The sequence below is a fragment of the Vigna unguiculata genome, chromosome 1, assembly GCF_004118075.2.
Source record: "Vigna unguiculata cultivar IT97K-499-35 chromosome 1, ASM411807v1, whole genome shotgun sequence".
NCBI classification, from domain to species: domain Eukaryota; kingdom Viridiplantae; phylum Streptophyta; class Magnoliopsida; order Fabales; family Fabaceae; genus Vigna; species Vigna unguiculata.
The window spans coordinates 5,974,603-5,999,634 of record NC_040279.1 but is presented as its reverse complement, the minus strand read 5'-3'; the positions used below and the strand labels follow the sequence as shown (position 1 = coordinate 5,999,634).

Genomic DNA, 25,032 nt, shown 5'->3' with positions numbered 1-25,032 from the left:
AAATGTAATTATCATGTTTAATTTTTTTAAATAATATTTTAAAAAGGAATGATTTTTAAAATATACATTTAGGCTATAAAGCATAAACACATGATGTAATCAATGGTGATCCTTAAGACTATAGTGAGACGAGTGGATTGAAATGTTTGAGACAATGGCGGAGGAAGTATGAAGAGACACCCAATCATTTTTTTAATTTTATTTTCTATATATTTATAAATTATTACGTTATTTATATTAATTAATTTTTATTTTATTTTATTTTCTATATATTTTAAAAAAATATTTATATGTTACTACTTTATTTATATATTATTATTTTATTTATATATTATTACTTTATTTATATATTATTACCTTATTTATATTAATTTAGTTTGAAAAATCATTTTTAAAATTTAAAAATCACATTTTTTTTCTCTATTATAATTTTTTATACTCTTTTATTTGATTTCTCTTTTCCGTGCCTTCATCTTTTTCTTCCATTTTATTTTCATCTCAATTTTCACCATCAATTCTTTATTATTTTCAAAATCAAATTGCACTACGACAAAATTAAAGAGTTAAGGAACATTTTGGACTGAACAATTTCTTCTTTTGAGTAAGTTCATATTTTCCTTTTTATTTTTGAAGCAATATGTTTATCTTTTGTATGTGGCTTTTCTACGCTCTAAGCATATCTCTAGGAGTGTCAAAACGGGTCCGACCCGACGGGTCGGCCCGTTAACCCGCTATAAAAAATCGGGTTGGGTTATGTTTTTTAACCCGTTAACCCGTTTAAACCCGGCCTGCTTAACCCTTAACCCATCGGGTTCAAACGCGGGCCAACCCGCCCCTAACCCATTAACCTGTTTTATTTGATTTTTCTTATTCCTTCCTTCATTCACGTTGCCACACTCTGCACAAGAAACATTTATCTCCTCTCATTTTGAAATTAAAACCCTCTCCCTTCTTTCACTTTGCCTTCAATCACGTTGCCATGCCACACCTCTACACAAGGAAACCCTTCTCTCCTCTCACTTTGAAATTGAAACCCTTATCCCTTTCACTTTGTCGTTGTCCAAAATAATCCCCAAATTAAACCCCAATCACCATCACATTTCAGCAACCTCGCAAAAGCCTCCTGAACCCTAATCGAAGCCTCTCTACTACCCTCCTTTCCCTTCGAAGTTCAAGCGTTCCCTTCACTCTGCTCTCATCACAAACGTTGTTTCTTTGACGTACAAAGCGAGGAGGCACAGGTCCAGAGGGAGAGAGACCAAAGCGATGAGAGCGACGAGATGCGAGACTAGAGAGAGAACGAGACCACTGTTGTTCTCATCCACAATGGCAGATCTCACGCAGAGGAAGTAGGCGCCCCACCACCAACAATTGTCGTTCATCATCTTCTTCTGTTGCTTTGAACTCATCTCCCTTTATTTGCCCTAATCTCCTTTTATTTGCACTGTTGCTAGGATTAGGGTTTCTGAATTGGGTTTCTTTGTGATAATTTTTCCCTTTTGAGATGGGGTTTATAATTTATCTGTGGTATTTTTGTATTACGATTTAGTTTCCGATATGGTTTCTCTTTTAAAATTGGGGTTTTTCATTCTCAAGATTGAAGTTTCTAGTATTCTATTTGGTTGTGATGCACATTCAAACTCATAGAGAAACAAGTTAGTCAACCCGGACAGTTGCGGGACGGGTTCTAGTTTTCAACCAATTTTCTTTTTACGGGTTGGCCCGGCCCGGCCCGATTTTAACGGGTCAGTAACGGGTCGGGTCAAAACAGGTCGAGCTGACCCGTTTTGACATCCCTACATATCTCTATCTGTTAGAGATCATAAAATCATGTTTTAATTGTTGATCAAACTCTTCTTTGTGTAGATAGAGCTATTTTAGGCTTTGAAGTTGTGTAAGGGAAGAACAAGATTAGGAATCTACTCTAAGGTAAGGGAAGCTAATCATTTAGAAGTTATTAGTTTTCTTAAAATATTGAGTCTTGCTTTTAAGATTTAATTTGGGATATTCATAATTTTATCTTTTTGTAAATAGGTGAGAGGTGAAAATTTTATATTAGAAAAATTATGATAAAGAGTAAAGAATTGATTCTTTTTTCAAGAGGAAGGCTTGTGATGAAGATGAAAAAAATGCATCTACGTCATCTAAAATTGAGAAACTTCATGAGAATCCAAATATTGAAGAAAACGAAAAACAACTCTCTAAGGTTTCTAAAGTTACATATAATGAATTTGAAAATACTTTAGAACATGATCCGAGAAAGCGTCTTCAAATTTGGCAATACCCACCAAATCAAATTGATAAGGTACGAAGGGTTTATCTAAAATGGGGTCCATATCAAATGCATCTAGAAAATTATCCATTGTCTGGTAAAGATGATCATCCAAGAAGATTTCAATACACATGGTTTAGCTTATTTCCTTCATGGTTAGAGTATTCGCCATTAAAAGATGTTGCATATTGCTTACTGTGCTATCTTTTTAGTAAAAAACCAAGTGGATGACCTGACTCAGATGTTTTCATTGTTACAGGTAATTGAGTTTATTTTCATTGAATTCTAATTGGCAATAAGTTTATTGTCATCAACATGTTTTAACTTTTTGAATGTTATTTTATAGGTTTTAAAAATTGGAGGAAAGTTAATAATGGAAAAAATTGTGCTTTCCTTAAACACATTGTGAAGGATCCTTGTTCACCACACAATATTGCAGTGTCTGCTTGTCAAGACTTGTTAAATCAAAATTGTCACATTAGGAATGTTTTGGAAGTGCAAAGCTTAGATCAAATTATGAAGAATCGGTTACGTCTCAAGACTTCAATTGACACAGTTCGTTTTTTATCACTTCAAGCTTGTGCTTTTAGAGGTCATGATGAAAGTACTGAATCGAGGAACCAAGGTAATTTTCTTGAGATGATAAAACTCATAGCATCATACAATGATGAAGTTGCAAAAGTTGTGTTGGAAAATGCTCCATTCAATTCCAAATATACTTCACCTAAAATTCAAAAGGAGTTATTGAATATTCTTTCTAGTAAAGTGAAAAATCATATTCGTGAGGAAATTGGGGATTCCAAGTTTTGTATAGTTGTCGATGAAGCTCGTGATGAATCAAAAAAAGAGCAAATGGATCTTGTTTTGAGATTCGTTGATAAAAATGGTTTTATTCAAGAGCGATTTTTTGATATTGTGCATGTTAAAGACACTGCAGCAATAACTTTGAAGAATGAATTGTGTGTTGTACTATCGCGACATAATCTTAATGTTTCTAATATCCGTGGTCAAGGGTATGATGGTGCTAGCAATATGAGAGGATAATGGAATGGATTACAAGCATTATTTTTGACTGATTGTCCTTGTGCATATTATGTTCATTGTTTTGCTCATCGGTTACAACTTGCCTTGGTTGCTGCATCAAGAGAAGTTATTCCAATTCACCAGTTCTTTTCAAAATTGACCTTTATTGTCAATATTGTTTGCTCTTCTAGTAAATGTCATGATGAGTTACAGGCTGCCAAGTTAGATGAAATTGCATATTTGTTAGAAATTGATGAGCTTGAAAAGGGTAAAGGGGCAAATCAAATTGGTACTTTAAAACGAGTTGGGGATACCCGTTGGAGCTCCCATTTCTCTTCTATTTGTAGCTTGATCAATATGTATGATGCAACTTGTTTAGTTTTAGAAAAAATTACTGATGATGAATCTACTTATTCACAACGTGGTGATGCTGATAATGCTTATAAAAGTTTGACCTCATTTGAGTTTATACTGATATTGTATTTGGTGAGAGAAATTATGGGGATAACAGATGTTCTTTGTCAAGCATTACAACAACAATCTCAGGATATAGTTAATGTTATGCGTCTAGTTTGTTCTACAAAAGGACTTATTCAAAACTTGAAAGAAAATGGTTGGGATAAGTTATTAAAAAATGTGACTTCTTTTTTTGTGAAAAACATGATATTGAGGTGCCTAATTTTGGGGCTTCTTATGTAGCAAGGCAAAGACGCTCTCGTCACCAAAAGGATCATATTATAGTGGAGCATTATTTCAAAGTTGAAATATTATTTGTTACCATTGATAAGCAATTACAAGAGTTAAATTGTAGATTTAATGACCAAGCAATGGAGTTATTAATTCTAAGCTCTGCTTTAGATCCTAAGGATGCTTATAAAGCTTTTAATATTGATAAAAGGTTTAATTATGCCTTTGGTCTCCATTTTGGAGTCAAAATCTCAAAATGGTACCCAAAAAGTTTAAAAGTCTCAAAATGGTTCCCTTTTTTGTTGAAACGTCTCACGTTTGCCCTTACCGTTAAGTCAACGTTGACGCCGTTAGAGGGAGTGCCACGTGTCAGTTCCTCGATTTTTTGAATTTTTATTATTATTTTTTTTGAATTTCTTTTTGTTTTAATTTTTTTTTTAATTTTTTTAAAAAAATTAAAAAAAATTGCCACGTGTTAAGCTGTCATCGTGCCACGTGGCAGTGACAGTGACACGTGTCAATATTACGCCACATGTCATTTTCTTAGTCTCAATTTGGTCCTTTTATTTTAATTTGTCTCAATTTAGTCCCAATTTTTGTAAAAATGAGCAATTTTGTCCCTCTCCAAATTAAAATCAAATTTAATTTCTGTATAAATGTACACAAATATTTCCATCAAAATTGATATTTCAAGTAAATATTTTTAACCAAATTAAGTTCATTTAATTAATATTTTACATTGAACTTTATTTAAAATGGTTTAAAAGTTGTTAATAGAAAAAAATTCATAAATTACCTAGTTCATGTTACAATAAAACACATATAAATTTAAAATTTTAAAACAATTTTAAGTAAAGTTGAATGTGAAACATAATTTTAACTAAACTTAGCTATGTTAAAAATATATAATAAAAATATCAATTTGAATACAAATATCAAATTTAATAAAAATATTTGTATAACATTTATATAAAATTAAATTTTGTTTCAATTTGAAGGGGGACAAAATTGCTAATTTTTACAAAAATTGGGACTAAATTGAGACAAATTAAAATAAAGGGACCAAATTGAGACTAACAAAATGACACGTGACGTAATACTGACACGTGTCACTGCCACTGCCACGTGGCACGATGACAGCTTGACACGTGGTAATTTTTTGATTTTTTAAAAAAAATTCAAAAAAAAAATAAAAAAAAATTCAAAAAATCGAGGAACTGACACGTGTCACTCCCTCTAACGGCGTCAACCTTGAGTTAACAGGAAGGGCAAACGTGAGACGTTTCAACAAAAAAGGGGACCATTTTGAGACTTTTAAAAATTTGGGTACCATTTTGAGATTTTGACTCCAAAATGGGGACCAAAGGCATAATTAAACCTTGATAAAATTTGCACTCTTGTGAAAAAATATTATCCCATGGATCTCAATGAGCAAGAGAAGATTAATTTGAATTTTTAACTTCAACATTTCATTATTGATGCTCGTCAAGATTCAAATTTGAAGAATTTATCGACAATGCAAGAGTTATGTACATGTTTGTCAACAACAAAAAAGTCTGAAGTTTACTACTTGATAGATAGATTACTCCGTCTTATCATGACTCTTCTAGTTTCTACATCTATAACTGAAAGATCTTTTTCTGCAATGAAAATAATCAAGAACAAGTTGAGAAATAAGATGGAGGCTAAATTTTTAGCAAGCACTATGATAATCTATATTGAAAGGGATATTGCAACTAGCTTCAGCTCTGATTCAATTATTGAAGATTTTTAAGTTATTGAAAGAGCGTAAAGGAACACTCTGAATAAAGGTAACTTTTATTTTTTTTATATATTATTGTTGATGATAAACTTTATGTTACTCTTTCATATGGCATTTTTAGAAATGACAAAAATATTTGTGCTCGCGAATATCTTTAGATAAAATTGGCGGCAGGTAGTTAGTATCTGCAGGTATTTTAATATCTGATTATAAATGGGTTGGGTGCGGGTATCATAAATTTATTAAGTTAAATTTAATTAAAATTAAAATTAAAATTTAATTTTATTTTATTTTATTTAAAAAATTTATAAAAAATATATTTTTTTGAATATTTGCAAGTATGCGAATATTCACGGGTACCCATGAGTTTTAAAAAATCCACAAATATTTTTTAAACAAGTATCTAACGGGTAAACGAACGAATAACAGAAGAATTTTTTCTTTTTTGCAGATCAAATTACGAGTAGGTATTATCCTATTATCCGTAGCCGACCCGACCCGTTATCATTACTAGGCATGCCAAGAAAAAATAGGACTTGATAACCTTCAAAACTTTCATTTGAATCATAATGTTCTTTATGCATAAGTCATCGACACATACCCTTTAATTATAGAAAGAGATATATTAGATGTAGTAAAGTGCTCATTTATAACTTTCATTAAAACTAGCAAGAGATTTATTAGATATAGTAAATTGTTCATTAACAGCTTTCAATGAATACTTAACATTATCATGTTGGTCAACATAAGCCCATTATAGCAAAATGTTATTTTTTATAAACATTCCAAATAAGTGATTAACATTTCTCATTTTTCATAAAGATGAACTACATATGGAGTATTTGTTTAATTACTAGTTGGTGGTTCTTATTTGTAATAGCATTTATTAAAAAGGGAAGGAAATAATAATTTTATGACCAATATGACAATGTTATAGAAGGATCTTCTTCTTGTCGGTCTTTATTAATTTAGAGGAAAAGGAAAAAATTGATGTTGTTGTTGTTTAGGTTTGGAAAAATATTTGAATTGTCCAAATAATAGAGATTATTCACTACAAGATTTAATAGTTTTATTAAGTTACATTTACTAAATATGTTGATATATATATATATATATATATATATATATATATATATATATATATTCTACAGTAATAGCAAGATTTTTTGAAAAAGTTATCGTAGATAAATAAATTTATATAGTAGATTTTAATAAAATGTTACGAGGAAAGAAATTAATTAAATATAAAATTAATAATAATTAATCATTCTAGTGATTAAATTAAAAGTATCACTAGATGCAATATTTTTAGTAATTAGTTATTATTAAAAAATATTTGTTTATTTAAAAATAATATTTTAGTGTCTTTTCAAGATGTAATTAGAAATTGTTTTTTAGTCAATTTTTAATTTATTTTAGAAAATAAATTTTAGTCAACAAAAATAATACAATTAAAAACTAACTTTTTAGTTTTTAATTATCGTATTATTAAAAACTTAATTTTTTTTGTCTCTATTATCTACATTTAGATATTGATTTTGCGGTAACTAAAATTCATAAAATTAATTTTTTTCGTCTCAATTATAAATTTATTATATTTTAAATTAATAATAATATATTTGCTAATTTGTTAATGTAACACCTCATTTAATTAATAATTATAATTAAAAGAAGCGTCACACCAAAAAGTATAGTAGCACAGTCTTAGAGTTTCTACATAATACCTTACAATAAATCAAGGTATACAATGATGTCATACTAAACCAGGTACGGAAATATAACAGAAATAAAATGAAAGTTTAAAGGACAACCAATACATGAGTCGTAGTCCTAAAAGAAAGTCCAGAATAGAAAATCCAGCCCAAATGGCTAAACACACTACAAGAAATTCGTTAGTTATCTACTGATAATTACATACGGATTATAATCCGTATGTAATTTGTCACTTACCTACCGATTTACTTACCGATATATTTCAGTAGGTAATTATTTACTTACATACGGATTTTTCCGTTTGTATCCATGTATTATTTTGGCGCCTAGGATCTGAAAGTAACGTCCGTATATAAATTTAGCACACTTAAGCGGGAAAAGGTTTTGAAGGATTTTATCCGTATGTAATCGTATTTACGTAAGCAAGTAAACATTTTATTTCTTACCTACTAATATTACCTATTGATCCTCATAAATAAAATTTTAAAAAGCAAAATATCATTAAAATATTTTTTTAACTGCACAGAAATGACTTCTTTACTAAACTCTCGTAACCCTAAACATCTCTATAGACAGTTTTTCCCAACATTTTCGCGTGCCCTAAACTAAAGATCGCGTAGATCGTGGATGGTGTGGTTCGAGCTGCAGATTAATGGCGTAGGCTGAAGTCGCCAGTCTTTATCGAGAATCTTCATCACTAAACACGAAAACCTTCTCGCGCAACCCTAACCAGTGTGCTCTGAGTCCAAGATTTTTCGCGCGCCCTCAAAGATTTTTTGTTTGCCTCAAAATTTCTCGCGTATCTGAAGTCATCGTTGAAGTTGGAACTAAATCGAAGAACAAGTTATCTATCGTGATTGAACCTAGGTGATTCCATGTTATTGCGTTTTAAAGTTGATTCCATGTTGATTCCGTGTGTTTTACCTTTCTCTCTGCTTCGTTTTTGGACATTATGCCGAGAAGGGACATTATCCCTAATTTCAATTCTGTAGGTTGAATCCCTGGGATTCAAAATCATCAATTGTCAAGACCCGATCCAGTTGCAACACGAACTTTGGAAACCCAAGCTTGGTTTCTCCCAAGACCAACACAGTAGCTCCAAGCTTGAGGCACTTGTAAGAGGTAAATATTTGAAATGCTTTTTTGCAAATGTGTTAAAGAATTTTGTTTTGGCTTATTCTTGCACTGGTTTCTGTGTTTTAATTAGAAGTAATAAAATGGGTAGCGAAATTAGGAAACAAAACTATGGTGAGTGAGTTAAAAAGGTTTAGTGTTGAGCATGAGCAGGAAGATTCTAAAGGTAATGAAAGGAGAAGTCCAATATATTAGGGAAGCTGAAAGGTGCTACTTCTTTATTCTTCTTGAACTCCTGTGACCTGGAAAAACTGTAAAAAGGTTAAACATGTATTATGTAGCTGTAAGAAAACAAAAAGCCTTGCCCTTGCTCTGCCTTTGCCCCTGCCCCTTCATGTTGACTATTAAATAGTTTGTTGTCATAAGTTGTGGTCTCACGTAACAAGGCAACACATGGGACGAGAATTTTAATAAGCTAATTGAACTGTTGCACTCTAGCAATACGTGTTCAGTCCAGCAAGAGCGGCTTCTTTTTATGTAGCTATAAATGTAACCTAAGTCTTACTGATAAAGTTATGGCAGAGTGGATAAGATGGTGTGTCACCAAAATGCTTAGATCATTAGCAGTTATAGTGAACTATAATCTGTTGTTGGATTGAATTGCATCATCTTCTGCATTGTAGAAACTGCTTACACTGAATGAGTTTCAAAGTCTGGAAATAATTGTAAGAATGTAGTCTCCCTCAAGGGTTTCCCTCTACGTGTTGCTTTCCAACTTTCCACTTTTTTTCATCATTTAAAAAAAAGGATGGACTAAAGTGTTTAAAAATGTGGGGACATCGTGACCCATGTCATGTGTGTTTTTATACATTGTTTAAGGATAGTGGTACTTATATCTGAGTTTTATATTCACAAGCATATGTGCCCAACATGAAACCCCTGAAAACCTGGATGATTAATTAGAGAACCCAAATACTTAGTCTTAGTCCCTTGTTGACCGCGAGGACCTCTCGCATCTGCTCCCATCAATAAATTGATGATCATCGCGAAAGAGAAGAGCCACAAATAAGACAACCAGACAAAACAAATAGGGTAAGTTAGAGTAAAACAGTTCATCAAATAGTAACATACCATTACACAAACCAAGCATTTCATATGTCATCCAAACATGTTATGACTTCTCAAACAATACACTAGACTTTGACTCAACTCATCCGAATACATATAGTCTGGTCAGATTCAGCGGATGCTTGCACTTGTGGTGGATACCTCTGCTCACCCCCGAGCTGCTCACTCCCAAGCTATGTGTTACAAGTGTTACAATGAATCAATTCCCTCACGCACAAGGTTAGCCCTTAATGAGTTTCAGGCCTCCTGCTACTCTCACCACAGGAATCAGTTCGCTCTTAGTGAGACTAACTGACTCCTTAGAGCGTCAGGATGCAACCTTACCTTGAATCCTTACTAGACCATATAGATGGGACACCACCATGAACACCCACTAACAGGGGCCATGGAATTACATCCCGACTACTAAAGTGTGACCCTAAAAGTCTCACCTAGAGGCTTCAAGGAATTACACACTGACACGGACCAATCAAAATCAAACTAGTATTATTTAACATGCACGGGTGTGTGTATATATATATATATATATATATATATATATATATATATATATATATCATGTCAACCTTCACAATCCATCCTCACTCGTATTTCCTATTGAATCCATTCCACTCATCCTTCACAAATCACGTAGTATGAGTGTATTTCCTATCAGCACCATGCCACATTCATGGATCCACATTCCCTCATGTCTCATGTCAAACCCATACCAAACCCATCATTTTAATTCCATGAATCACCTCATATAAACATCATGCTCACCTCATATTTAAAACTCATGAATCATGATTCCATCTTATTCATACAAGGTCACCCAATTCATACAGTTCATACCCAAGGTAAAACATAACAAGCCAAATATACAATTAAGGACCCAAAACCATGAAAGGTGCAACTGTACAGAGAGAAGTATCGTGCCAGTCTCGCTTAAGCCACGGGGTCTCGCTTAGGCGAGACTGTCATCAGGGAAACCTTGTGAGACTTGCGGATTCTCGCTTAAGCGAGCCGCTACTCGCCTGGGCGAGCATGTCCCTCGCCCAAAAAGGGCTTCCTCGCCTGAGCTACATATACAACAACAAACCTCAAACCCCCACGCGTTCTCGCTTAGGCGAGCCTCTCTCGCCTGAGCGAGATGGTGTCTCGCTCAAACGAAAGTTCTTCGCCTGAGCGAGAGTTCGAGCGCGAGTTTGGGTCTGTCTCTGCAAGTCTCGCCTGGGTGAGGCCGGGTCGCCTGGGTGAGAACGTCGGGTCTCGCCACTATTCGCCTTGCACAGCCATCCAACCATTCCCCAAACAGCAGCATGCATGCATTTAATATTTCGCAATGGCACCACACTCGTACAAAGCATAAAACAGTGGCAAAACATGCAAGAAACATACTTTAACGAAGATCCCTAGCTTCCGTTACCTAGAATGAGCTAGTTTTAAGGCCTCGACACCGAACAACGGAACACCACAGCTCTAGGAGAAGATTACGGAGCTGGAAAAATGAACAGAGGGCATTTAATACCAGAGCTCTAACACTACTCACGGAAACAGGACCAAAGATCGAAAAGTGTGGGTTGGGAATACTTATGTGAGCCAAAACGGGGTCAAGCTGAACGTGAAACTGGGTACACTTTGGAACCCTAGCAGAGGTGGCAGCAACATCTCAAGGGATGTGAGGGATCTGTTTTTACGAAAAATGAGCACAAATTAGGATTTGAGACACATTAGGTCAGAAATCGAATTGGACCAACCCCTTAGACACATAAGATTGGGTAGCCATTAAAATAAAAAGGGCAAAAACAATTGGGCCTTACGGTTAATGTTAGTATAACATTGAAATTGTTAATAGTAATTTAATAAATTGAGAATGAGATTTTTGTTTTGAATTTTTTTAGATAGAACGTTATTTTATGAAAGAAAGAAAAATGGAAGAATTATTATAGGAATTGATTATCTAATTCAGTACTCTATGTCGTAGGTTTTTGCATTCTCTGCTGCAAAGGTACCTTTTTCTCTTCTCAATTCTCAATCTCTGTATTTTATTTTTATATTTCACTCTGATGTTAATCTTTACTCTCAAAAAGAATCAAATTCAACAAAATTTACACAATATAAACTTTAAAAACTAAATAAATATCACATTAAACAAATACGACGATAATATGAATAAAAAAAATATTTAAACCTATAAATGAAGTCCAATATTCATCAACTCAACATAAATATCTTTAGAGTAAAGTCTATCATAATTTTCTTTTATCATTGATTGATAAATGCATAAAAAAGTGAACAATAAATTTAGAATTTAATTCATTTTCCTCGTATTTTGAATTTATAGCATTTAATTTTGTTCTCACATTTCAGATTTATAGCATTTTCGTTTAGTCTTACATTTAATTTTGTAATTTTTTTTCGTCAAACACATTCAACTTATCAATAAGAATAAAACTCGGTTATTTTTAAATCAATTTTTTTCATTTTAAAGAAAAAAAAAGGTAAAATGAATTAAACACTTACAATTTTCTATTTCCTTTCTTATTGGTCGTTAAAAAATAAATGATGATTTATCTAACAAACAAAATTTATTGATCTTTTAGTTTTGATAGATTAGGTAAATTTATTGCGTCATTTTTATACATTTTTCTATAAAACAATTACTTAACAAACTTTGAAGTTATATTAAGTTTTGAAGTAGGTCAGAATCAGACTTAAAACAGAAAATATAACCAGTAAATAGATCAAACCACGGCTTAAAAATTATATAAATATTAAGAGTAGTTAAAAATGGCACACTTATATGCTACCAGTTTTTCCATCATTGTGAAGCCCTTACTTCAAAATATGATTTAAGAAGCAATGATTGCATATTAAATTTATAAGATTTATGATTAAGATTTATGATCGTGAAGTATTTTAGTTAAATATTCTTACACTACGTCACCTGTGACGTTGATTACTATTTTTTTTATGTATCCTCACATGTTTTTTAGTAGAGAAGAATTTATGTAAATATTTTTCTTTTGCTTGCAACTTCTGGATATATATTAACAGCATAATAAAATAAAAAATTTATGAATTTCTTATTTACCTAGACTACCAGTTAGATACCTTGTTAAATATATATTTACGATTGTATTTTATATAATTTTATTATATAAAATTGTTATTTTTTATTATTATAATAGATTAATATTAATTAATAAATTATATTATTTATAAATATTAATTATATTATACAATTGTTATTAATTTATGAATAATATATATTAAATTTTTATTTCATAAGGAACTTCTTTCCTTATTATTATCTCACTGAAATCAACTAAGAGAGTGAACCACAATAGGTTGGGTTTATATTATATAAAATCTGCAACTTTACGTAATTTATTTATTAAATTTCTTTTTACCCAATCTTGCTCGTTTATTTTTTAATTAGGTCTAACTTTACCGAATTTCTAATTCAAAACATCGGTACTTTGTTGCTTTAACTTGACAAAGTGAGACCGAGAAAAATGCATTATGTTTCAAATCTTTATTAACAGTATTAAAGATAATATTTCTGGATCAAATTAACATCCTAGTTTTTCTAATTGAACTTATTGAAAAAATGGATATTAAGGGTGGTTCAGTATGATTGACAAATAACAATTTTAGTTAGATATATTAAATTAAGAAATAAATTTTAAATATAATTTAATTTTAAAATTATTATTTTTAAAATAAATTTTACACTCAGTATTATAAATTTATTAATCAAATTTTTAATAAAAAGTTAAATTAAACTACACATAATTATAAATCATAAATTAAAATTATGTAAAAAAAAAAGAGAACTGGAATTGAAGTTGCATATGGGTAAGAAGAAAAATTACAAGGAACGGTATGTTGTGAATATAGAACTTTGATCTTGAATAAGCAAAAAGCACAAGTTGTGAGAGATGGTTGAAACGAAGCTACAAGAGTGAGTGTGGAGAGTTAACTGGGAAATGAGAAACGACAATGGGAGGTGAAGATTTCTGAGAATCTTGTTTGGGTTTGAGAGATAAAGAACCTGCTTTCACTGCCACCGTAGAGCTATTTTCTTTCTTGGAGTAGAAGCAGCAGAATAAGGCTGAGAGAAGACTCATCTTTGCCTTATGAAAAGGTAAAGTAATGAGTTAGGTTTGGGTTTTGGTGAAAAGGGAGGATGTATTTATACTAATCATTTCCTTGCTCAAGACGCTATACTTCAGAACTGTCTTCTTCCATCATGGAAAAAATTGCCCCGCAAATAAAGACTTTGACTCCGATTCCAAACACGCTCCTACTTTAAATTAATTTATTTACCTTATCAAACGATCGATGTGTGTAGAAATGTAGTTTTCATGTTCTTCTTTCTCATGTTTCATAAATAACTCCACGTTTGCAGCTTCAGCGTTTAAGTCATAATGTGTATTTAACAACGTACTTAAAATTAGAGCACTCAATTTGTCCACTCCACAATGTTTGGTCTTGTAGTGGGTTAGGACAAAAAAGTTCACAGGATAAAAAAACTCTATTGAAAAAGTTTACTCGATCAAAATGTCCATAAAAATCTTGTGGGTTAAAAACAACTTATGAACGTACTTTTAAAACATAAGAAAATATTCATTTATTAAATAAATTATTAGACTTTCAGTTTACGTCGACTCTTCTCGATTTTTGATATGAATAGGCATATCTTGACCTTCAGCCAAACCAGTCAGGATCGACCTTCGACCTAGACTGACCAATCTTGTCCTTATGCTCGAGCCTACCAGTCTTGACCTTCGACCTAAGCTGGCCGGTCTTGACTTTCGGCCCAAGCCGACTGGTATAGACCTTCAATTCTATCTACCCTGTCCTAATCTTCGATCTAAGTCAATCGTTCTCGACCTTCAGCATAGTTCAATCTATCTTGACCTTTGGTTTAAGTCAACCATTCTCAATCCTCAATTTGAGAGAGTTCGTCTCAATTTTTCGTCCAAAACGGTTCGTCTCGACCTCGGTCTAGGCGGGGCCATCTTAGCCTTCGGTCCGAGACAACCAAACTCAATATGATCTAAACTGAAGGTATTATTTTTAAAAGTTAATTAAAATCTTGTAATAGAGTCAAACCCATCTTAGCTCTAGCCTTAACCCATTTGAGAGGGGTTACGAGGGTTTATACTTTTTTTTGCCCCGCAATTGAGGACCCCCTAAAAAGAAACTTATTCAAAGGTGGGCTAGGGTTAGCCCATAGACCATGGGCCAAGTTAACAACTATACTTAAAATCTACATATATATATATATATATATATATATATATATATATATATATATATATATATATATATATATATATATATATATATATATATATATACTAGAAAATTTTGAAAAAAAAAACAACTTACTACATATTTTGTACTCATTTTGTAGTTTTATTTTTTATACTTATTGTATTTTTTAAATGTTTGATTTTACGTTTTTAAGCTCGTTTTTATTTTTTAGTAATAATTCGAGTTTTTTTTGACATGTTTAATTTTCTTTGTAAACATCATTTTTTTATCGTTTCAAATTGATTGGATTCTATATCAAAATAACGTCAACTTGGGTATATTAATCATTTTCTGAATTTGGACTCCTTTAATACTTTTTTGATTTTTAGAAATTGAGACAAGTTTACTGAAAATTGAATATGTATCTTCTAAGATCGACCTAAGTTGATCAACCAATTTCAAGATAAACACTCACCAAAATCTGGCATATTAAGAACACACTAAATATATAAGTCTTTAAATTAAGTTCATAATTATATAGCTATATTTACTTTAATTTTATTTTAATGAATAAATTTCAAAATTTTAAGTTCAATTATGATAATTAGATTGTAGATAGAATTGAAAACTTTTTGAATTTTGAAAATTAAAATTCAAGTCAAGGCTTAGTAAGTTCAAGTTATAAAATATTAGGTGTTATCATTCCTAAGTGAGATAAGGACAAATCAAGCTGGGCAAAATTCATCTACGATCGAGTTCAGTTGAACCAAATAAAGAAAGATTTGGTCAGGCTAAACCTAACACAAGTTGAATTGGTCATGCTAAAGTCAAGCTAGACTAGGCTAGACCCAAGTTATGTTAGGTTAAGTCATATCCAATTTATGTTAAGTTGGATTTAGTCGGACCCAACATAGATTAGAGTGAGCCTAAATTAAACTGGGCTAGATAAATGTAAGTGAGTCTTGGTAAGGTCGGTCTTGAGTTAAGTTAGGCTGGAGTAAAACCATGGCAAGTTTTCGAGTTAGGCCTAGGTTAGTTTGTCCTAAGGTGAGCCCATGACAAGCCAAATTGGGGCAGACTAGAGTCAAGTTGAGTTGAGTAAAGCCAAAGTCGATGGGACCTAGGTTGAATTGAAGTAAGTCAAGCAATGTTGAGTCATATCAAAGTTAAGTTGAGGAGGCTCAAATCCATGTCAAGCTGAATAATCCTAGATTTAGGTAGGTATGGTTGAGTCATCTAAGGTCTACTTATGGCTGACATAAGTCCACTTCAGACTAAATCCACATGAGCCAACTTCAAGCCTAATTGGGTTGAGACCAGGTTTGGTCAAGTCAATAAGGATCAAGTTGAGTCGAAATAATCTAAACCTAGGCCAACCTGAGTTTGACGGGTTAAGTAAAAGTGGTTTTTTTTTTTCAAGTCAACCTAAGTGTTCAATAAATATACATAAGGATGGAAAATAAACTCGTCCTTGTGAGTATTGCCTGAACTCATCCTCGTTTTGACGGGGAATCTCCACATTGACTGGGTATGGGTATGTAAAATTCTTGACTTTTTCAATTGGGTATGGGATGGGTATAGGGATGTACATGTTCGCCCCGTCTCCGTTCCTATTGTAAGACCCGTGGAAATTAATTAATTAAATAATTGATTAATTAATAAATGCGGGTGTAGGGAACTTTGATGTCATTAAATGTTAATTGGTATGATGTGGAAAAGTATTAGCTTAAGTGGTTGAGAGTACTTGGTTTATGTGAAAAGACTTGGGTTTGAGTCCTATGTATGCCTTTTATGTGTTATTTTAATTATTCTTATTTTTTAATAAAATATTTATGCCTAGTGAGTGAGAGTATAATCATAGTATTTTGATAACTATCACTCAAGATGAGTTGGTTGGATGGTTGGGTATTGAATGGGCGTTGGTATGGTCACAGGTTCAAACCTTGATAAACATGAATTAATCCTCATATTTTTTTATATAAGAAGGGCTGAAGCAAAGTATTGGTGAATAAGGAACTTTCTTTTTCCCAATTTCATTCTAGGTTAGGGGTGCTGAATTTATGTCTATACGAATTTTGCATGTGTTTCCGAGTTTTCTATTCTCAATTGGATTCTATGTGGTATGAATTGGTATTATATGCACTGTGATTGAGAATTGGTGGATTGGATGTTGTGTATAAAGCTCTTTGGGGTTTTTATATGAATTGGATGAGGGTTTTGGTATTGTTGTTGTTGTTTATGGCCAAACTTTGTGTTTTGGGGATTCAAACATGATTAAAGTCTGTGCTTAAGGTTTGATTGATGAAACAGATTGAATGAGAATGAGTACATTGTAAATTGGCATGGTTTTGGTGATTTGTGTGCATGAACAGAGATGAAACTCTGCAAGTTTCGCCCAAGGGAGTCCATCTCACTTAAGCGAAAGTTGCAGAATCACGTCTTGGCTTTTGGCTTGCGCAATTCGCTCAGGCGATTAGTGTCAGGGTTGAGCGACTTGGTCTCTCGCTTAGGCGAGAATGACTCGCCTAAGCGAGGTCGTGATGAGACTTGTACGTGTTAAGCGCGACTTCTCGTCCAGGCGAGGGGTTTTGGTTTTTGAGCGACAGATACTCTCGCTTAGGCGAGAGTGGCTCGCCTAAGCGAGGTCTTGTTGTGGTCTGATGCAGTTTGCGTCGAATTCTTGTTCAGGCGAGGTTTGTGTGTTTTGAGCGAATGTATGACTTGCTCAGGCGAGCCTGGGCTCGCCTAAGCAAGATGGTGTGGTGCAGCCATTGTTACACACTCGCTCAAGCGAGGCAGGTTAGCTTGAGTGAGGCTGATGGACTAGCTTGGGTGAGGGTCCCTGGCTTAAGTAAGAATGTTGGGAATTTTATGTTTATGTGTGCTTTATTGAGCTGGTTTGTTGCTATTTCCTAGGGTATAGGAATTATATGCTCGTGTTTGTGGTGTTTGGGCTTGAAGGACTAAGTCCATAGAATTTAGGATATGCTTGGTTTGAGTCGCGAGCGAGGAGTTCGTGATGGGTGGACCGCATGCGAAATGTGAACAGATTAGTTCACCGGAGGTACTCTAGTTGGGATGAGTAAGCGAGAGAGTTTATCTCATGCTCAACTTGAGAATGCTATGAGCGAGGGAGTTCATAGTAGGAAAGGCAGGTATACGTGTCCGGGTCCGAGCGAGGAGTTCGGATGAACGGACGTGAGTGTTCGTGAAGTAGGACTACAAGCGGGATAGGCTTGTAGGTTGGACCACGAGCGAGGAGGATCGTGGAAGAACATGAAATCCCAGATTTAAAGTACATGCATGAACTCATATTGGTTATGAGTGTGGGAAAGGGGGTATTTTTGTAAACAAATAAATAATTACGAATGGCTGGGAGATTATTTCATAGTTATTTATGTTTATGTGGATAACTCACCCTATCTGTTTGTGTGTGGCGATGATCGGGTAATTTATTATCCGGGACCAGATGATGTTTCAGGTGAGCTAGGAGATGCATAGTGGCGGAGAGTGGACTCAGAGTATGAGGGGATTTTATAATTGCTTTTATTTAATTTCCATGTAATTTGAATACAATTTTCATGGATTTGGATTTTAAATTGTAAAGATGAATTTTGTGACACTTGGACTATTAATAGTTTGCTATTAAGGGTTAAAGCCATAATTTCCCGCGTTTTGGGAATTGGTTGGACAATAAATGAGGTATTAATTATATAAATTGTTATTTCATTACTTATTTTAAGTAATATCCTACCGAGATGTTACACCTATACTCGCAATACTATCGGTCTCCGCCATGTCCTCATTTTTCGATTAAATTATTAAAATATTCATAGTCAATTAAGTAACCTTATTTATCTATATATATATATATATATATATATATATATATATATATATATATATATATATATATATTATGTCTCACATTTGAATATTTTTATTCTCTTTTAATATTTCAATTTACTGTATATTTTCCTTTCACATGAGAATATTTAACATTTTCAATTTAAATGTTTAATAGCACAAACCTTTCATTTACTAAATAATATAAATAATTTATTTTTTTTACTATATTATTATTAATTTTTGTTTCATTTGAAGAACTATTTTGTTTCCCTAAAACAATTTTTCTTATTTTTCAATCATTGACTATGTTGATATTTAAAAAATTTTCTTAAATCTCTATGGTATTTTTTATCTTATGATACCCTTAATTATATATATATATATATATATATATATATATATATATATATATATATATATATATATATATATATATATATATATATATATATATATATATATATATATATATATATATATATATATATTTTTGTGCGATCTCATTCAATAGTCTCTCAAATTGTTTCTAAGCCACACATTTGATAATTGTTTAATATTTTATTTGTTATTTATTTTGATAATGTAGAATACTATTTTTATATATTTTATATAATTATTTTTTATTTTGTAACTTATTATCATACTATAATTTTGTCAATATATATATATATATATATATATATATATATATTATTTACTATAATATAAAAGTTTAATGTAATTGCCATAATTTTTTTTATTACCATCTAACATATATTGAAGTTCAAAAGATACAAGATGTATGTTAAAATTTTATTATTATTAGTTTAATCTTTGTTCTTTGCGTGATTTTGATCGATGGATGTATTAGAATTTTGATTAGTGTATTAAAAGGAGATTCATTAGAATTTAAAAAATTGAAGTAAACAAACATTTAAAAATATATTTTAATTTGAATATTTATTTCCTTTTAAATTTTAATTTTTTTTTAATTTTATCAACTAGGTTTCACTAATATTTGAAAATTTAATAAATGTTTTAGTTCTCATAAAATTTTATTTGATATTCTAATTTAAAATATATATAATTATAAATATTTGATATTGAAGAAACAACTTCATCTTAATATTGCATATTTGATAATATTATATTTCACTTACCATAATTTTTTATTATTTTATAAATATTAATTAATTAATATTAAAATATTAAGAAAGCGAGTACGAGTATGAGTACAAATATATACATATTATTCGGTGGAGATGAGGATTGAAACAAAAGTTTAATACTCGTTGGGTTTGGGTATAAAAATGTGCATGAATTGTTTTTATAGAGACGAGTGTGAGATAACGAAATCTCGCCCCATTTCTATCGATATATATATATATATATATATATATATATATATATATATATATATATAAATTTGACATATGAATAGCTATAGAATTACTATTCTTTCAATGATTTGTTATTATTGATCTCATATTGTAAGCATAGTATAAAATAATCGAATTACTTATGTTTATTTTTATGATTACAAAGTGATATAATCCTAATAATATAATTATTGTTATTATTATGATTGTATTAAATAAAGTTATTACAATGCAAAAAATAATGTTGATACGAATATAAACGCGAAATTAGTTTCCGTAAAGAGCAAGGTATGCAAAGAGTAAAGATAGGGGTGTGAATAGTATGGGTCATACTTTTGTGCAGTTTTCGATATATTTACTCTATTCTCTTCTATGTTATTTGTACTCTTTGCTTTTCTCCGACACCACCTCCTTTTTCATGCACATCAATTTTTTCTGCATCTCCTTTTTCTTCTTGTATCTCTCTTCTTACAATTTCTTCAGTTATTATTCAAGTAAAATTTTTAAAAATATTTATACTCATTTTCTAATGTAACCTGAAAGATTTAGTAACATGAATTGTAACTAAAATTGAAGAGCAATAAAATATTTACCAAAAATAACCGAGTCCCAAGCCTGAAAAAGACCCAACACATGAACAAGTGAAAAAAGAAAAGAAAATTATATTAAAAAGAATTACATATAATAAGTTTCAAATAAGCTACCTTTAGTGTTTAAAAGAAAAGTAAATTTATATATGAAAAAACAAGAAACAGGAGGATGAACTACAAGCGCGAGGGATAATGGTTGACGGGGAAGTAAGAAACCACAATAGGAGCTCCTTTTGATTTTGGTGTTCTCTTTGGTTTCTCCGAAGAGGGAGATTTCAATTCAGATGATGATCTTTCGACATAATCGGAGACTTGACTTGGTGAGGAGAAACCAAAACATTCGAAGAAGATTGACATCCTTAATCTCTTGTTGGTGAGTTTGCCCAAGTAGTTGTGATGTGAAACTGAAGAGGGTTTCTAATTTGGTGGTTGTAGAATTTAGAGTTACCCCAAATATTTATAGTGGTATGAGATGGGACCAAACCAAATTAAAGGAAGTTGCCACGTTAGTCCATTTTCTTAGGGAGGAAGGAGAAGATGAGACCACATAGGTGTTTGAAAATTCATAATTTCAGGTCATGTGGATTTTGTGCATGCTTCGTTTCTTTACGATTTGACAACATGGATCACGTGGTCAAATACTCCAGCCACTACAACACCTTCTTTGTTTCCTTTGTTATATTTTTTTTATTTTTTTTAAATTAATAAATATTTGAAATACAATAATATGTATAAGTTTTTATTTGGATTACAATAATATGTGTAGTTTAGTTAACATATTGGTATTGTCATTTTGTTTTGGATCTAGGGTCAAAAATTCACTTAAACAATTTATGAAGTTTTCAAATCTTTACTTCAATTGTCTATTTGGTGTTCCTATTCATCCATCGATTAGGATACCTGCTAAAAGGACTTTGATGCCACAGTTACCAATGGTTCGATCAACGAAAGTAATAAATGTTGTAATTAATGTGAGGAAAAAGTCTTAATAAAAGTACAAATACAATACAAAATACAAGGTCTATGGTCTTCAAGTCAATTTCAGATTTACCAAATCCCTAGCTTGATCATCAATGCATCTTCATTCATTTTTCATCAACCACATATGATCTCATGCACTTGCTTCATAAAATCCATACACCAAGGTCACTCGTGCTAACAAAGGGGAACATCCCTTTAGTGTGGATTGTCATTTTAGATGGATTGAAGCCCTTGCTCGCTCATGTGCTTTCCTAAACAGTTCGTGTTGGTTCCCCCTTTGTTCGGTCGACCGACTCTACTCGAGAGGGTCATGGCTATTCATCTCTTCCCATGACTAGGTCAATGCGAGACTGCTTGGGGGGATTGGGTAAGGTCGAGGTCGATAGTATGGGCTCTTTCTCGGCCCTCTACTACCTTATGGCCTCATTCTCTTCCCCAACGCTTTGATCCCTACCTCATAATTCCACTACATTACATTCATGCGTTGTTGCATCCTCCTTATCATCTCCCTTGTATCAGTCTGGTCGTCTAAAGAGTTCTCCACATATACGTTGCTCGTCATGTTTCTTATGGTCACCATGTAGGTATGAATAAATAAATGTTTGGTCCCACGGTGGGCACCAAAATGTTTTGGGTGTAGGGGTCAAATGCCAAGTCTTCAAATCTTCAGTCTAATCATCCATTTGATGTTCCTATTCGTTCGCCGATCGAGGATACTTGTTAAAGAAATTCCGATGCTAAAGTCAGAATGGTTCGATTGGTGAAAACAATAAATATTGTAATTAATGCAAGAGAAATAACATCCATACCTTTGACCTGTATTTATTAGTTTTCTATATGGGTTAGTGATAAGAGTCGGCCTAATCATGGCTCAACTGCTTTTTAAACCTAATTACTAACATGTTTACGCTAATTACAAAACTAGTTAATTCATTGCAACGTCGTTTGGCCCGACTACCCAAATGACGTCGTACATAATCTGTATAAGAGGACATTATGGTGGAATCTTGAGGCAGTCCAACTGTTGGCACTGTAAGGAATCCACTCGACCATCAAGTTGTTGCTAATTATTATAAATAACTTATATAAAAGAATCCTATAGTGGAATCATGTGGACAGTCTAACTATTGACACTGCTGGATATTCGTTTGATCACTAAACAACTATTAATCGCATTACTGCAAACATTTAAAATAGTCTTACTCAAATAGTGGTCAATAGATCGCCGGCTAAGACGGTTAACAAAATTGGCTAAGACAATCAACTAAACCATACAATACATCATTCTTACTAATGGATGATATACAATAAATTATTTCTATTATTTGTCTGGACATATATGTTATACGTAACATGGATGTAATGAAAATCATAATGATTGTTATGAGAAAAAGTTGAGATCAAGATAATTTTTTTAAAAAAAATCATAAATAAGTCAAAAACATTATTATTATAATAGGATGATCAAATTAAATAAATATTCTTTTTCACAAATCTAAGCTAAAATTTTATAAGTTATATTTTAGATACATGATTTAAAAATAAATAGTAAGTATTTAAGACAGATATTGTTTATATTACGGATCTAAACTTATTTAGGAAAAAAAGTTGAGTAATTTGTACAAGTGTGTGGAATGAAGATGAGTTTAATACCGAACATTTTTAATTCCTGACAAATCACTCTTATGCAAATGGGACTTTTAAGAATAAAATTCTTGATTTATTTTTTAAAATATAAATGATAACCAATTATTGTGGGTGATTTCAAAATAACATTATTCATCACTCAGTCTCACAAAAAAAAAAAAAAGAAAAGAGAAGAAGCTATTCGCACTTATCCATAAAATTAATATCTGTGGAAATTTTTCATGTTTGAAAGTGTATCTTTACTATCACCTGCAAATATCTCTTTCCTATTCTATCCAATCATGTTTAGGAGTTAACAAGACCTATCACTTAATTAATACCTTTTCCGTCTACTTCCTATGTTTTACGATGGTACAAAACAATAATTATATATACATAATATAATATTTGTATTTGTGAGCGTAAAAAACGATTTTGGATTTTTTTTTTTTACTTTGATATGTCTTTAACATACACAGATAAATACTAATTTTAATATTTTAAATATATTAAAAATATTTTTAAAGAATCAATATTAATGTATTTTAAGACCACAAATATTCAATAAGAAATTTAAACTTGTAAAAAACAAACTAAAAGACTTTTCAAGCATGTGGTCCATGTTATGTTTGTCTCCAAAATCAATGAACTAAGATGGAACTTCCTATCTTATCATAATATGCGATAAATATTCCACTTTCCCTCAATTCTATCACTCACACCAACACCATTTATTAATTGTAAAAATATGATACTTAACAGTTTTTTAATAATTGTGTAGTATAAAAAATAAAATAAAATCTTAAAATTACATTATTCTCTTATATATTACATGTTTTTTAACATTTGCTCATTTATTTAGCCATAAAGGAAAAATAAACTTATTACAATGCTAAAAAGTATTTCATGATATATTTTGCATTTAATGTTCTGTAAACTGGAAAAAAAATAGTTTATATACATTAATTTCTTCAATCTTATTTTTACTCATTTACTTTTTATCTTCTTTTTCTCCCCCATCACCTCTTTAATAACATGAACTGTAGCTAATATTATAAACAAACTACCAGAAAAGAACAACAAAATATATATTAAAAAAAAAAAAAAACTAGTCAAAATTAGACAAAGTAACCGATATGACTGCGTCTTCCGAAATATCTTCCTAGTTTCTTGCTCGAAATACCGAGTCCCGAGCCTCAAAAATACACAACACATGAACAAATAAAAAATTAAATAAAAAATTTACATATAACTTAAACATAAGTTACCTATAGTATACATGTATAAGAAAAAAATAAAAAAACAAAATTTATGTATGAAGAAACACGAAACATAAGACATATATAACAGTGATTAATGACGATGAACTACAAGCGTGAGGGATAATGGTTGACGGGGAAGTAAGAAACAACAAGAGGAGCTCCTTGTGATTTTGATGTTGTTTTAGGTTTCTGCAAAGAGGGAGATTTCAATTCAGATGATGAACCTTTGGTATAATCCGAGACTTGAGTTGATGAGGAGAAACCAAAACAATTGAAGAACATTGACATCTTAATTTTGTGGTGTGAGTTTGCCCTAACAATGGCAATGAGAGATTGAAGAGGGTTTGTATTTGAGTTTGTAAAACTAAAAATGGGTGATTGTAGAATTTAGGGTTACCCAAAATATTTATAGTGGTGTATGATTAAATGAAACCAATTAAAGGAAATTGCCACGTTAGTC

At 31.6% G+C, this 25,032-nt stretch overlaps 1 long non-coding RNA gene and 1 pseudogene across 1 annotated transcript; both read left to right on the top strand.

The window, feature by feature from the left end:
• Nucleotides 1-2,086: 2,086 nt before the first annotated feature.
• Nucleotides 2,087-5,756, top strand: LOC114175924 (annotated as a pseudogene).
• Nucleotides 5,757-8,020: 2,264 nt separating this feature from the next.
• Nucleotides 8,021-18,635, top strand: LOC114188920. Its single transcript, XR_003605469.1, has 4 exons — nucleotides 8,021-8,324; nucleotides 8,450-8,579; nucleotides 11,626-11,649; nucleotides 18,376-18,635. It is a non-coding gene; the product is annotated as an uncharacterized LOC114188920 (long non-coding RNA).
• Nucleotides 18,636-25,032: the final 6,397 nt, after the last annotated feature.